Here is a 13,036-nt window from a genome sequence, read left to right as displayed (position 1 = left end):
ATAGTAATCTATTTTTCATCTTGCTGGCTTTAATAATTTTTTATATTTTATCCAGATGACTGCCAGGGTAATCTGTCTAAAGTAAAAATCTTACCTGTAACAACCTGATTAAAATATTTTACTTTATTCCCCAAAATTGTTATTCAGCTTTCAATATTTTAGTATTTGGTGGGAAAGAAAAAAAAATTAAATCTCCAGGGTAAAGGGTAAAGAATGACATTTTTTTTCCCATTCATCTTTGAGTACGTAATTATCTCTCTGTGTGTGTGTGTGTGTGTGTGTGTGTGTGTGTGTGTGTGTGTGTGTCTAGCTTATTCTGCAGATTTCTCCATGTCTGAATTTGGGGGGAAATACTGTAATCTACAAAAAGTCCTATCTTGTTAAGCTCACCCTTCTTTTTCAGGATTGTCACCCCTCCAGCTTTATCTTTTCTAATTTTCTACTTTATATTGTACTTAAAGTTTTAGTTTCTAATAGAAGTTCAGTTAGATTCATAAAGTTAATTCATTTTACATGAAATTATCTTGTGCTTAGAAACTTTGTGCTTTGTGGTTAAATGCACTAAATAAATAAATGGATAAATAAATAAATACATGCCACGTGTTTTCCCATTCCCTGAATGCATGCCCCCTTTTAATGAGACTTTGCAGTTCCTTTGATTAAGAGGTATCTCTATTTGTTATCCCTGAGTCTAGGCTGGCCTTATGAACTGCCTGTAGCCAGTGCTTTGGTCAGCATGTGTAAGTGGCATTATATCAAGCCCAGACTTGATTGGGTTTTGATTTTATTATCCCTCTTAAATACTTGCCAAGCCTTTATGTGAACAAACGGGATAGTCCCCTAATGTTGACAGTCATGAGGCCGAGTCTCCTCTACCATTCCCTTGCCTCAAGGGGCTAGCCAACTCCTCAGAGGCAGAGCTGCCCAGAACCCTGTAAATGCATGTGGTAGTTCAGTTAAGAGCAGAAGAATCAGAAAGCTAAGCCAATTCTAATCTGTCAAATGGAAATTGTCAATAAAATGAATTGAGGTCTACAAAATTAGAGCAACAACAAAGGGCTACCTTCTAAGTACTAAGTTGGGTGGTCTGTTACATGGAAATCGCTAAACAATATTCCTGTGTACTTCCCTTTGACTGCCACATTTACTCCACACTTTTGCATGTAACAAACTCTTTCTAAGACTCAATTAGGAAAACGTTCACTAGAAAGATCTGATGTGGCCACACCATTCTGGGCTCAGTATACCCATTCATACTATTATATACAGTTATGCCATCAAAATAAAAGTATGTTTATAGTCTGTATTCCTCCAGATGGTGTTTCCTAAGGACAGAAACTGTTATTAATATGATTAGTCCTTTTATCTACAAAGTTCCCTGCTCATAATGGAATCTAAGCATTTGATAAACTTAACTGAGGATACTATTGTTATTTTTCCTAGAGTTTTATTATAACAGGCAAATACAACACAGCCATTTGCTTATATCCTCAGATTAATTTTTATTCATACACACTCCCTGACAGCCAAAGTTTCTAGTGAATATATTTTATAAATGCATTATTCATTGTATTAGATAACACTTAAGTCATAAAGCACAATTTTACATCTGAAATTCTCCTTGGAGACCATATGCCTCCAAACTTAACATTTTCTACAACCTAGAAGTAGATGCTTATATCTCTAATTCACAGAGAAAAACTACACGCCATGAAAAAAGATGTCCTTTAACTTACTTCAGTGGTACCGCCAATTGAATAAATGCTTATTATCATTCTTTGCTTTCTCTCTTAACACAGTGGTGAAATCTCCATTCTCCCCCTGAGGATCATTTTGTCTTCTTTGACGGTGTACCTCATTTTTTTTTCTGCTGCCTTCTTTAAGGTTCTCACTCATTTGTGGTACTTATGCTATATTAATTTTATTCAAGATAAATCCCTTTCCTCCAAACAATATGATTTTTTTGGCCTGAGGCCATTTATTTAATGCTGATTACATCGTTACTCATAATACTGCATCGTCTATACTAGTCATTAAAGCTGGCATCAAATGACTCTATCACAGATCATTACTATGCTTTGTTGATGATGATCACCAATTCAAGTATCACCAAGAGTGTGCAGGAAAATGTAGAAGATGGTTTATCCCTGGTTATGTTAAATTTACTAGTTAGATTTGACAACACAAATCTGCGCAACTCATCTCCCAGCCATATCTGTCCTTGAGTTGTTTAGCCCAAAATTACTTTATTTTTAGAGTATAATCTCTTTCAGTGTTGAGCTATCCTTAGAAAAGGTAGGTGGGGGCCCATTGATAAATACAGGAAAGCAATTGCATTTGCATAATGAATGCATATCCTTTGTCCAGCATACTTGAGTATCTACCCAGTAGATCATGACATCACCACACAACCCCATAAATTAGAGGCAAGAAAGGACATCAGTTGGAAGGACTGGAGTGTTGAAGAGCAAGACATGGTCTCAAAGCCTTCAGAAGAAACAAGCACAGCCATCCCCCGAGGGAAGAATGACACTGAAAAGGCATTTGCAGTAAGAGTTGAGGTAATCTCTTGGGGTTGCAGTGGCAGATGGGGAGAGGCACAGGGTAAAGGATGCCTGCAGCTACCCTTGCAGCCCTCTTATGCTGTAAACTACAGACAGAGTATGGTTGGAACACTGATGGATCAGAGTTAAATCGCAGCTCACACACGTGACTCATGTTCAAGGCTCAGAATTGAACCATCAGTAGATCAGAATCCTGAACATTTCCTGATTCTGATTTAGGTGAGAGTCACCCCAAATCAGCATGTCAGCATCATCCCCGCGATTAATCTCATGTGACCCCAGGAAGAAATTCTTTGCCAGACACAGTGGCCCCACTAGCCAGGAAAATAAATTATATTCCAAACCACCACTCTGGACCTAGCCTGGACATCGAGCCCAGGGACAGCATTGTAAACATGAGTATCAGGTATCCTTGGGGCATCCTATGAACCCCATGTACAGGGGAAGTCTAGGGATTGGGAAGAGGATCAAAAAGCATCACAGTGGGGCCCAGGGTATATATGGATCCAGGTCCTGTCCCTGTTTTTATTTAAAATCTATTGTTAAAATATATCTAGAGACTAATTAAATAATAGACTTGAATTATTATTGTCATGGTCCTCTTATATCAATCAAAGACAGGCCTTTCTTTATTTTCCTTAAATGTGGGATTTATACAATATTATTGCATGAGTATAGTAATTTCTATAGTCTTCTCTTGAAATTTCCTCATTTTAGTTTATGATGATAGTAACTAGAAATCCTTCCTTTTCTTTACATGGAGTCGCCTGCTAAGAACTGCCTTACAGACCTTAAGTTGATGTGGTCACCAAATGTAGGCCCTAGGCAGAATGGATTTCATGACCTACCTGCCAGGTGATGCTACAACTCTTAGAGTGAGAGGAAGGAGGAAAGAGGCTTATTACGTTGTTTCAAGTAACATTTAACCTCTAGAGTTTTCTGAGGAGAGAAAACTCATCAGAGTTGTTTGGCTGTGTCCCACCCAAATCTCATCTTGAGTTGTAGCTTCCATAATCCCAACATGTTGTGGGAGGGACCTGGTGGGAGATAAGTGAATCATGGGGGCAGTTTTCCCCACACTGCTATTGTAGTGAGTAAGTCTCATGAGATCTGATGGTTTTATGAGGGGAAACCCCTTTCACCTAGTTCTCTCATTCTCTCTTGTCTGCTGCCATGTAAGACATGCCTTTTGCTTTCCACCATGGTTGCAAGGCCTCTGGAGCCATGTGGAACTGAGTCCACTAAACCTCTTTTTCTTTTCAGGTATGTCTTTATCAGTAGCAAGAAATACAGTAAATACATACTGGTAGAGTGGGGTGCTTTAATGAAAATACCCCAAATGTGGAAATAACTTTGGAACTGGCTAGCAGGCAGAAGTTGGAACAGTTTGGGGGGCTAAGAAGAAGACAGGGAAATGTGGAAAGTTTGGAACGTCCTAGAGACTTGTTGAATGTTTTTGACCAAAATGCTGATGATGACATAGACAATGAAATCCAAGCTGAGGTGGTCTCAGATGGAGATGAGGAACTTGTTGGGAACTGGAGCAAAGGGGACTCTTGTTATGTCTTAGCAAAGAGACTGGTGGCATTTTACCCCTGTCCTAGAGACTTGTGAAGCTTTGGACTTAAGGGAGATGACTTAGAATATCTGGCAGAAGAAATTTTAGGTGACTTGGATGCTGTTAAAAACATTCACTTTTAAAAGAGAAAAAAGCATAAAAGTTCAAAAAATTTGCAGTCCAATGATGCAATAGAAAAGAAAAACCCATTTTCTGAGAAGAAATTCAAGCCTGCTATAGGAATTTGCATAAGGAATGAGGAGCCAAATGTGATTTGCCAAGGCAATGGGGGAAAACGTCTCTAAGGAATGTCAGAGAGCTTTGTGGCCATCACTGGCATCACAGGCCTGGAGGCCAAGGAGAAAAATATGGTTTCATGTGCTGTCTAGGGACTTGGTGCCCTGCATCCCAGCTGCTCTAGCCATTGCTAAAAGGGGCCAAGGAATCAACTTGGGCAGTGGTTTTGGAGGGTGCAAGTCTAACCCTTGGCAGCTTATATGTGGTGTCGAGCCTGAAGGTGCACAGAGGTCAAGAATTGAGGTTTGGAAACCTCGGCCTAGATTTCAGAGGATGTATGGAAACGTCTGGATCTCCAGGCACAAGTTTGCTGCAGGGGCAGGGCCCCTCATAGAGAACCTCTCCTAGGGCAGTGTGGAAGGGAAGGAAATGTGGGGTTTAATCCCCCAAACAAAGTCTCTGCTGGACACTGTCTAGTGGAAGAGGGTAATGGTCCTCCAGACCCCAGAATGGCAGATCCACCAACAACTTGCACGATGCACCTGAAAAAGCCACAGATACTCAATTGTAGCCCATGAAAGTAGCCAGAAGTGGGGTTGTACCCTGTAAAGCTACAGGGGTGGAGCTGCCCAAGACCATGGGAACCCGCCTCTTGCATTAGTGTTACCTAAATGTGAGACATGGAGTCAAAAAAGATCATCGTGGAAATTTAAGATTAATTTATGGTTCTTTATGCTCTGAGGATACAAATTCTAGATATCACTTTTTATACTGCTATGGTGGCTTCTCTTGAGAGCAATCTAAGATATTGGATGCCATCTTTCTGAAAATGTCTGAGTCTACAGGTAAAAACACCCAATCTTGCAACTGTCATTTTGTTTACTCTGTATTCTTTCAAATATAAAAACATGATTTGTGGTTGGGTGCTGCGGCTCACGCCTGTAATCCCAGCACTTTGGGAGGATGAGGTGGATGCATCATGAGGTCAGGAGTTCAAGACCAGTCTGTCCAGCATGGTGAAACTGAGTCTCTACTAAAAATTTAAAGGCACAATGATGAGCATCTAAAATCCCAGCTACTCTGGAGGCTGAGGTGGAAGGATCATTTGAACCTGGGTGGCAGAGGTTGCAGTGAACTGAGATTGTGCCACTGTACTCCAGCCTGGGCAACAGAGTGAGACTCCGTTTAAAAAAAAAAGATTAATTTATTCAAACTATATAATTTTTTAAAAATTTGTGGTGCATAAGTGATATTGCTAAAACCTCCCAGTCTCCTTTTCCTGCAAACCTGTAGAACTTGAAAAGCTCAGGCTATGATGACTAGTAATGTAAGAGCTCCACTAAGTTGCATGTTATATTCTTTCTAAATTAAGTATCTTAAAGTAGTACAATATGACAGCCATGATTTATATATAACCATAGAAATGTAAAGTCATACTGAAACCAATGGGTCCGCTCTTAATGCTTAAGATCTATTCACAATAGCAAAGACATGGAATCAACCTAAATACCCATCAATGATAGACTGAATAAAGAAAACGTGGTAAAAAACCATGGTGTACTATGCAGCCTTAATAAAAGAATGATATCATGCCCTTTGCAGGAACATAGATGGAGCTAGAGGCCCTTATCCTTAGCAAACTGATGTGGGGACAGAAAACCAATACTTCATATTCTCATATGTAAGTGGTGAGCTAAACAATGAGATCCCATGGACATATAGAGGAAAATAACACACACTGGGGTTTTTCGGGGGGTGGAGGGTGGGAGGAGGAAGAAGATCAGGCAAAATAATCAGTATGAGGCTTAATACCTGAGCGATGAATTAATCTGTACAAGAAACCCCCATGAAACAAGTTTACCTGTATAAAAACCTGCACATGTACCCCTGAACTTAAAATCAAAGTCAGAAAACAATCATAATTTTAAATTCCTGATATAGCACTATTAAAAATGATTGCTTCTTTCTCCATTATCCTTAATTCAAATCTACTCAAAACCCACTTTGAAAATCATCTCAATAGTGTGTTTGCAAGTTTAATTCTAGGATTTACAGTTCTAGTGTGGAACTTGGAAAGGAGAAAATCCACATATGGAGAATGTGTTGTAAGCCTATGCCTTTATGGTAGATAAATACTAGAGCTCTACATTCATGATTATTTTACTCCCACTTTGTATCATTAAAAAAATGATTCTAAGCTTTTAGAAACATTTCTTTTTAATTAAGTTATTTATATTAATGCTTCAAAAATTATTTTTTTAGAATATTCCAGGATATTTTGTTTGTTTTAGAGTGTTAGAGTGGTGTCTAGAGACAGAGGAAATAAATTGTGAACGTAAACAAATTTAAAAATTATCTTTTAAAAATATGAAGTGATTTTAACATTCAATAAGAATATAAATATGAGTATGAATTTACTATAACATTCTGCATAAATAAGTGATTGTAAATAAAAATAAAATGTAAAAAGATTAGAATGATGTTGAACCTAATTAGAATATATTTTCATGATCACACATGAGGAAGTTTCCCTTGCTAGCTCAGGTTGGGTTTTGTAGAGGCACACTTGAGATAAGGAATTTTGTTCAATGTCTTACTGATAGAATGCCCTCAGCAGAAGAGATGTGAGGGACACATCTGTGGAGAATATAAGAATGCTAAACAACCGTGTAGTTTTAGGAGCTCACCAGCACCTGGGAGATAAGGCAGTCCCACCTGGAGGCAAGAGGACAGTCTTGTATTCCAATGAAAAGCAGGTCTACCGGAGGGAGGGTTATGGGGAAGCTGTAGTTTTCTGGACAAGTGTCTCCCATATAGCCAAGGGCAATTCTTTACAGAAGGGAGAATCTGTGAGTTGTTAGCAGCCAACTCTTACAGCAGCTGGGAGATGGGGAGTGGGACAGGTACCAATATCATACATAAAACTTGCCGTGTAGTAATGGATCTATGTTACACCTTCTGCATCTTAACATAAATGCCATGAGTCTGTAATGAAAGTAAACTATATTCACTGGGCTGAAACCACTGTCAGAAAGTAAACTCTAGACATTAACTATTCAAATATTATATATCATATACATTCTAGAGACTGTAGAATTACACTTATATCCCTAATAACTTCTAAATAAAATCAAAACACTAGGAGAAAAGGCAATAGGCCTTGTTTAAAAAAGAAAAGGAAAGGAAAAAAAGGGAATATCTTTTGAGATTGTCACTAGGAAATTAGTATGAGAACAAATTCACATGGCTTGTTACAGGTAGTCTATTACATTCAGATTTCTTTAGTTCTAATTGTATTTATTGAGCCTCTACTGAGGACACCAATGTTCATTCAAACTCAGAATGGGGAAAGTTTTCAGTAGGGAAAATATATTTTTTATTCTTCTTACTTTAGATGTGAGGAACAAACTTCAAAGCTGAAAATAACAGGGAAGCTTTGAAATTTCCTCACAAAATGACTGGAATTTAAATTTGCCTATTACCAATTTTAAATTGAAATTGTGTTTTACTCATTTGAGTTCCAGCCTGCACTCAAGTAACAATCAAGAAAACCAGGCTGGGTGTGGTGGCTCATGCCTGTAATCCCAACACTTTGGGAGGCTGAGGCAGGCAGATCATGAGATCAGGAGATTAAGACCAGCCTGGCCAACAGAGTGAAACCCCATCTTTACTAAAATTACCAAAAATAGCTGGGTTTGGTGGTAGGCGCCTGTAATCCCAGCTACGGCAGAGGCTGAGGCAGGAGAATCGCTTGAACCTGGGAGGCAGAGGTTACAGTGAGCGGGGATCATGCTATTGTACTCCAGCCGCGTCAACAGAGCAAAACTCTGTTTCAAGAAAAAGAAAAGAAAACTTCAGAGAACAACCCTACACCACCGCTACTTTATGTTATAATTGATAGTTTTTGTTTGTTTGTCTACACAATATCCAGTTTCTGGTCAGAAAATGTTATGTATTTGGTATGTATAAAGAAATGAGGGAAGAAGAGTAGAAAACATATAAGTAATACTTTTAGTGGAGTTAGCACGTATTTTCTCCAATTGAAATCCAAATTAGTTATAATTTCAAGCAAGCCAACCATCACTATGATGAATGTGCATTTGCAGAAAGTGAAATGTCAGAAGATGCTTTTTCAATCAAATTACCTTATTTCCTTTAAAAATGTTTAAAGTTTCACTTTGTAAATTAAATATAAGTGCTGATATGTTCTCATTGTAAAATGCAAACTCTTTCCTCTTCCTTCAAAGGCAAATTGATGCATGACTGATCAAAGTTGTTGAGAAGACAGAGAAGTTATGTAAGAATAACTGTGGGCAATAAGCCCTCGTTTAATTTCTTTTTGACCCAGAAATTATAAATATTCCTTAGAGTGTGCAGGGCTACTTTCCATAACTCTACAGAGCGTTCAAAAGAACTTACTTATTTTTAATAATTGCCAGTGAAAATATTACTAAAACTTGCCCTTCAATGTTAAATAAGTGATATCAAGAAGACAAAGAAATACTTGAGTCATATAAAACTGTGGCATGTATATTTCAGACATTAATAATTATATAAATTTTATAATTACAACCAATATAATTTAGTGTTCTCATAAACACTTGAAAATGTTTGTATCATTTATTTATCATAAGAATTTTAAATGGGAGGTGCTATTATCTTTATATTGCAAATGAGGAAACTGAGGCAGAGAGACTAGTAAACTGTGGAATCCATATTAAAACCTAGATGTCTGACTATGGATACTGCAAGGTTCACCATAATTCTTCTGCAGTGTATATTTTCATTTTCTAATAATAAAAAGAGTTAATTTACTAATAATCTATATCCTTCTGTGAAGTCATTTTAAGAAAAACATATTTTTTCCATTCATAAGATGCTTTTAGGTGTACAGTTTTTAAAGTTGTTTTCATCCAGTGTTGGTAAAGGTGAGTCCATGAAAAAGGATCAGATAGCCACATGGCCTTAACAGCTACAAGTGAGAAATAACTTAACTCTGTTGATGGAGTATGAAGAATGAACGCAGCATAGGAATCCCCAAGATAAGCAGAGTCAACATTTCAACCGGGTGTTAACTCTGGTCAAACACCTACACACCTCACATATCATCAATTTGCTTCGTGTAGTGAAAATAATTTGTCTAATATGTTTCAACACAAGCTTCTGTAAGACTTTCTTTGTAACAGTCTTAGAAAACATCGGGCAGAGGAAATGAGAGACAAAAAGTTCATGGGAAAAAAACCTAAGAGACCAGGTAGTTTTAATTGAGTACAACTTCAGCATGAAATGGCAGCGTAATTTAGCTGCTGTGGTATGGAACTGCAGTAGGAAATAGAAACGAGATCAAGCCCAAGAAATGACCATGTCAGTGGCTTCTGAAATATTGTATCCAAGGCTTGGAATTGTATTTCACAGCAAAATAGAGACATGTAAACTATGTAGTGAAGGATCCAAAAACGTTATGCAGAAGGAGAGTGTATATTCAACTGCATGAGAATCAAAGTTTAACCTCCCAAGTGCTTTTCAGAGTGTTCTCATCTGTTATCACAATCTTAACTATGATTTTTCAAGGTGGGCTTTATTCCCTCATTTACCAAAAATATGCATTCTTTTCTGATTTTGCTGATTATAAAACTGGGTTTTAAAGAGATGAGATAATTTTATGAGAGACTCGTTAATAACAATAGTAGTAAATTAATGACAATAGTAATAATACCTGCTATTATTTATCACTGAATGCTACTTGAGTCGCTAAGTGCTGCACATATTTTAGGTTATTGCATTCTCACCATAATCCCCAGACAATGTTACTAATTAATAGAGAAGCCTGAGCATCAAATCTCCTGCTTCAACATTGAAGCTCATAGCTACTTTGCTTAAATTAAAAATGGATACTTTGCCAGGTAAGAAGAAGAGTTCTGCGGTTTACTTGCTGTTCAATTCTTTCCTTGTCTGGGCCTTGGTTTCTTCCTCTGGAAAGTGGAGACAATGGCTATGCTGAAATTCTGTTGTAAAAATTATTCATCTTCTTGATGTCACTGATTACTTTGCTCTCCTGATGATTCTGCCTGTTCTTGTTTAGTACAGCATTTTCTTTCCTAAATGTACTTTAGTGGTATTTATGAGGTTTTTTTCCCATCTTACTCTATTGTTCTAGTAACTTGCTATTGACATCTCATTTCATAAACCTCAATGATTTGTAATTTTCTTCAAAATGTGAAATTGTTATCAGGGTTTCTTTCCATTTTCTGTTTTAGTTCCTGGAAACTGCTCTTTTCAAATATCTTATGCATTTTATTTTCATATCACACTCAGAGATTTTAAATAAGGCCACTTCCCCTCCCCATTTATTTAATGTATTGAGTCTTTATTGTCTATACCAGGCATTTCCTTAAAATAGTGTAAGTTACTGTAATGCCAAAGATTCAGCTTACACAGTCATCTCCCATTCCTTTGACTTTCCACTGGCATTTCCGTCCTACAAATTCCTTCTTTCCACTTGAACCACCTTCCGCATTTCAGAGCCAAACCCTGGATAATGCCATCACTTGAAATTAGAAGCTACTGAAATCATTAGTTTATACATTTGATTCTCTGACAACTACCTCTACTTCTGGCTTGTTTGCACACTTACTCCCTTGACAGCTATAGTTGGACACTGTAAATGATCCAGTCCACTGCTGAAATGAACTCTTCTTTACCACTGCATACTTATCCATTTTCTATCTCTCCTTATTAAGTAAATCCTATTTACTAATTCAGTTGCTTTCATGCCAATAGTCCAGACATTATCCTTCCCCCATTGGCATTTAATGTTACTCAAAGGCTCTGAATCTTGTGAAAACCTAGAAATTTCTCCATCATTTGAATTTCCCAATATCTCATGCTGCAACTCATATTGCTTTTCTGTTTTCTTTCTATATTGCAACCATTCTAAGATTAATTATATGTCCTTGTAAAATATTCTTAACTCATTGTCTTTACATATATATATCTCAATCTAGATTGACTACTTTCCCTCCCTCTTAAAAACTATTAATCAAAGTTTATGTCTTATATCCTGTGATAGGCATGTGGAGCACATCAACGAACAAAAAATACAAAACTCTTACCTCACAGAACTTATATCTCAGTCGCGTAAGTACAATAATTATGATACTAATCAATTACTTCATGTTTTAGAAGGTAATAAGTACAATAAGAAAAGAGAGGTGTAGGATAAGTTAAAGGAAGCAAGAGTACTAGGGGGTCTTAGGTTATAATTTAAAAATAGGTGAAGGAGTTAGCAATGAGAATATTTGGAAAAAAACATTCCAGCAGATAAAACAGGCAGAGCAAACACCATAAGGTGAATATTGATTCTTCTTTCCTTAGCTAAAATAATTTCCTTGGCTAAGAGATCAACCATCTCCTAGACCAGGTAAAATATGATTTGCTATTTTTTAAAAGTTTATCTAGCACTTTGTCTACAGTAAGAAACTTCACACACTTAATTACTCTGTGGCTCTCAGCCTTCTAGCCTGTGTTGACAGCTCTTATATATATACTTCTAGAAGCAAGAAAGAGGAGGAGATGAAAAGGACTGTGAAAAGTATGTCTGCACTCACTCATTAGAGCATCTCTCAAGTGCTGCCAGATGGCCAGATGCCAGATGACCATTTACATATCATTGGCTTGAGCTAGTAATATGGTTATGCCTGGATGCAAGGAAGATTGGGAAAAATAATATTTATTACGGATGACCATATACCTAACTAAAACTGTGATAACAATGGAAGAAAATGAGTACGGCTATCAGAGAGCAAATAAGACTTTCAAACAGAATTTCAGAGAAAAATGGATAGATTGAGGATTATAATAATCTAAAGGTGATTGTAAAATTTCTGTTACAAGAAAAAGTATCTCAGTCAGTAGAAGAGAACATAAAAGTGGGGGGAGAAAAAGCAAGTAGGTACACCATCTTATATATAAACATATATAGAATATGTTTTGCAAAACATAATCAAGTTTCCTAAAATTCCTTATTTTGATGATGATTGACTTTGGATACAAATTCTACTTAGAACAACCAGTTTATTAAACAACTTAAGACAGAACTTTGGATTGTACCTTGGGATATTTTTTCTCAATGTCATAAAGACTTGAGAATTTCAGATGTAAGAAAAGCATCCCTTCACCATCTCCCTATCACCACTGGGTGGGAACACATTTCCAGCCATAGTAAAATACACACAATATAATTGACAATATTTCTAATTCTCGCTGAGTACCAGACATTGTTCTAATTACTTTAATATATCTATTCCTTTAATTGTTACAACAACTCTGCCAGGTAAAAATTAGTATTATTTTCATTTTGAAGAGAAATGAGACCATAGATTGTCAGTAACTTGGGTAAAGACACAAAGTAAACAAGCCAGGATTTGAATCAAAGACATCTGGATCTATAATAGTAGTTCTATTATTATATACTGAATATAAATGCATATATTCACAAAAAACACACTTATATACACATATACATGTAAACGCACATGCATATATATTCACTATGAATATACTCATGCCTAAACTTATTTTATTTGCCTGATTATTTATTTATGAGTGAATATAAGGTGTATCATATATTTGTAAGCACAAATATATCATACGAAGATACATTTCTTGTTTTTAATGA

This window comes from Callithrix jacchus, chromosome 21 (genome assembly GCF_049354715.1).
Source record: "Callithrix jacchus isolate 240 chromosome 21, calJac240_pri, whole genome shotgun sequence".
Taxonomy (NCBI): domain Eukaryota; kingdom Metazoa; phylum Chordata; class Mammalia; order Primates; family Cebidae; genus Callithrix; species Callithrix jacchus.
Note: the sequence above shows the minus strand (reverse complement) of the source record.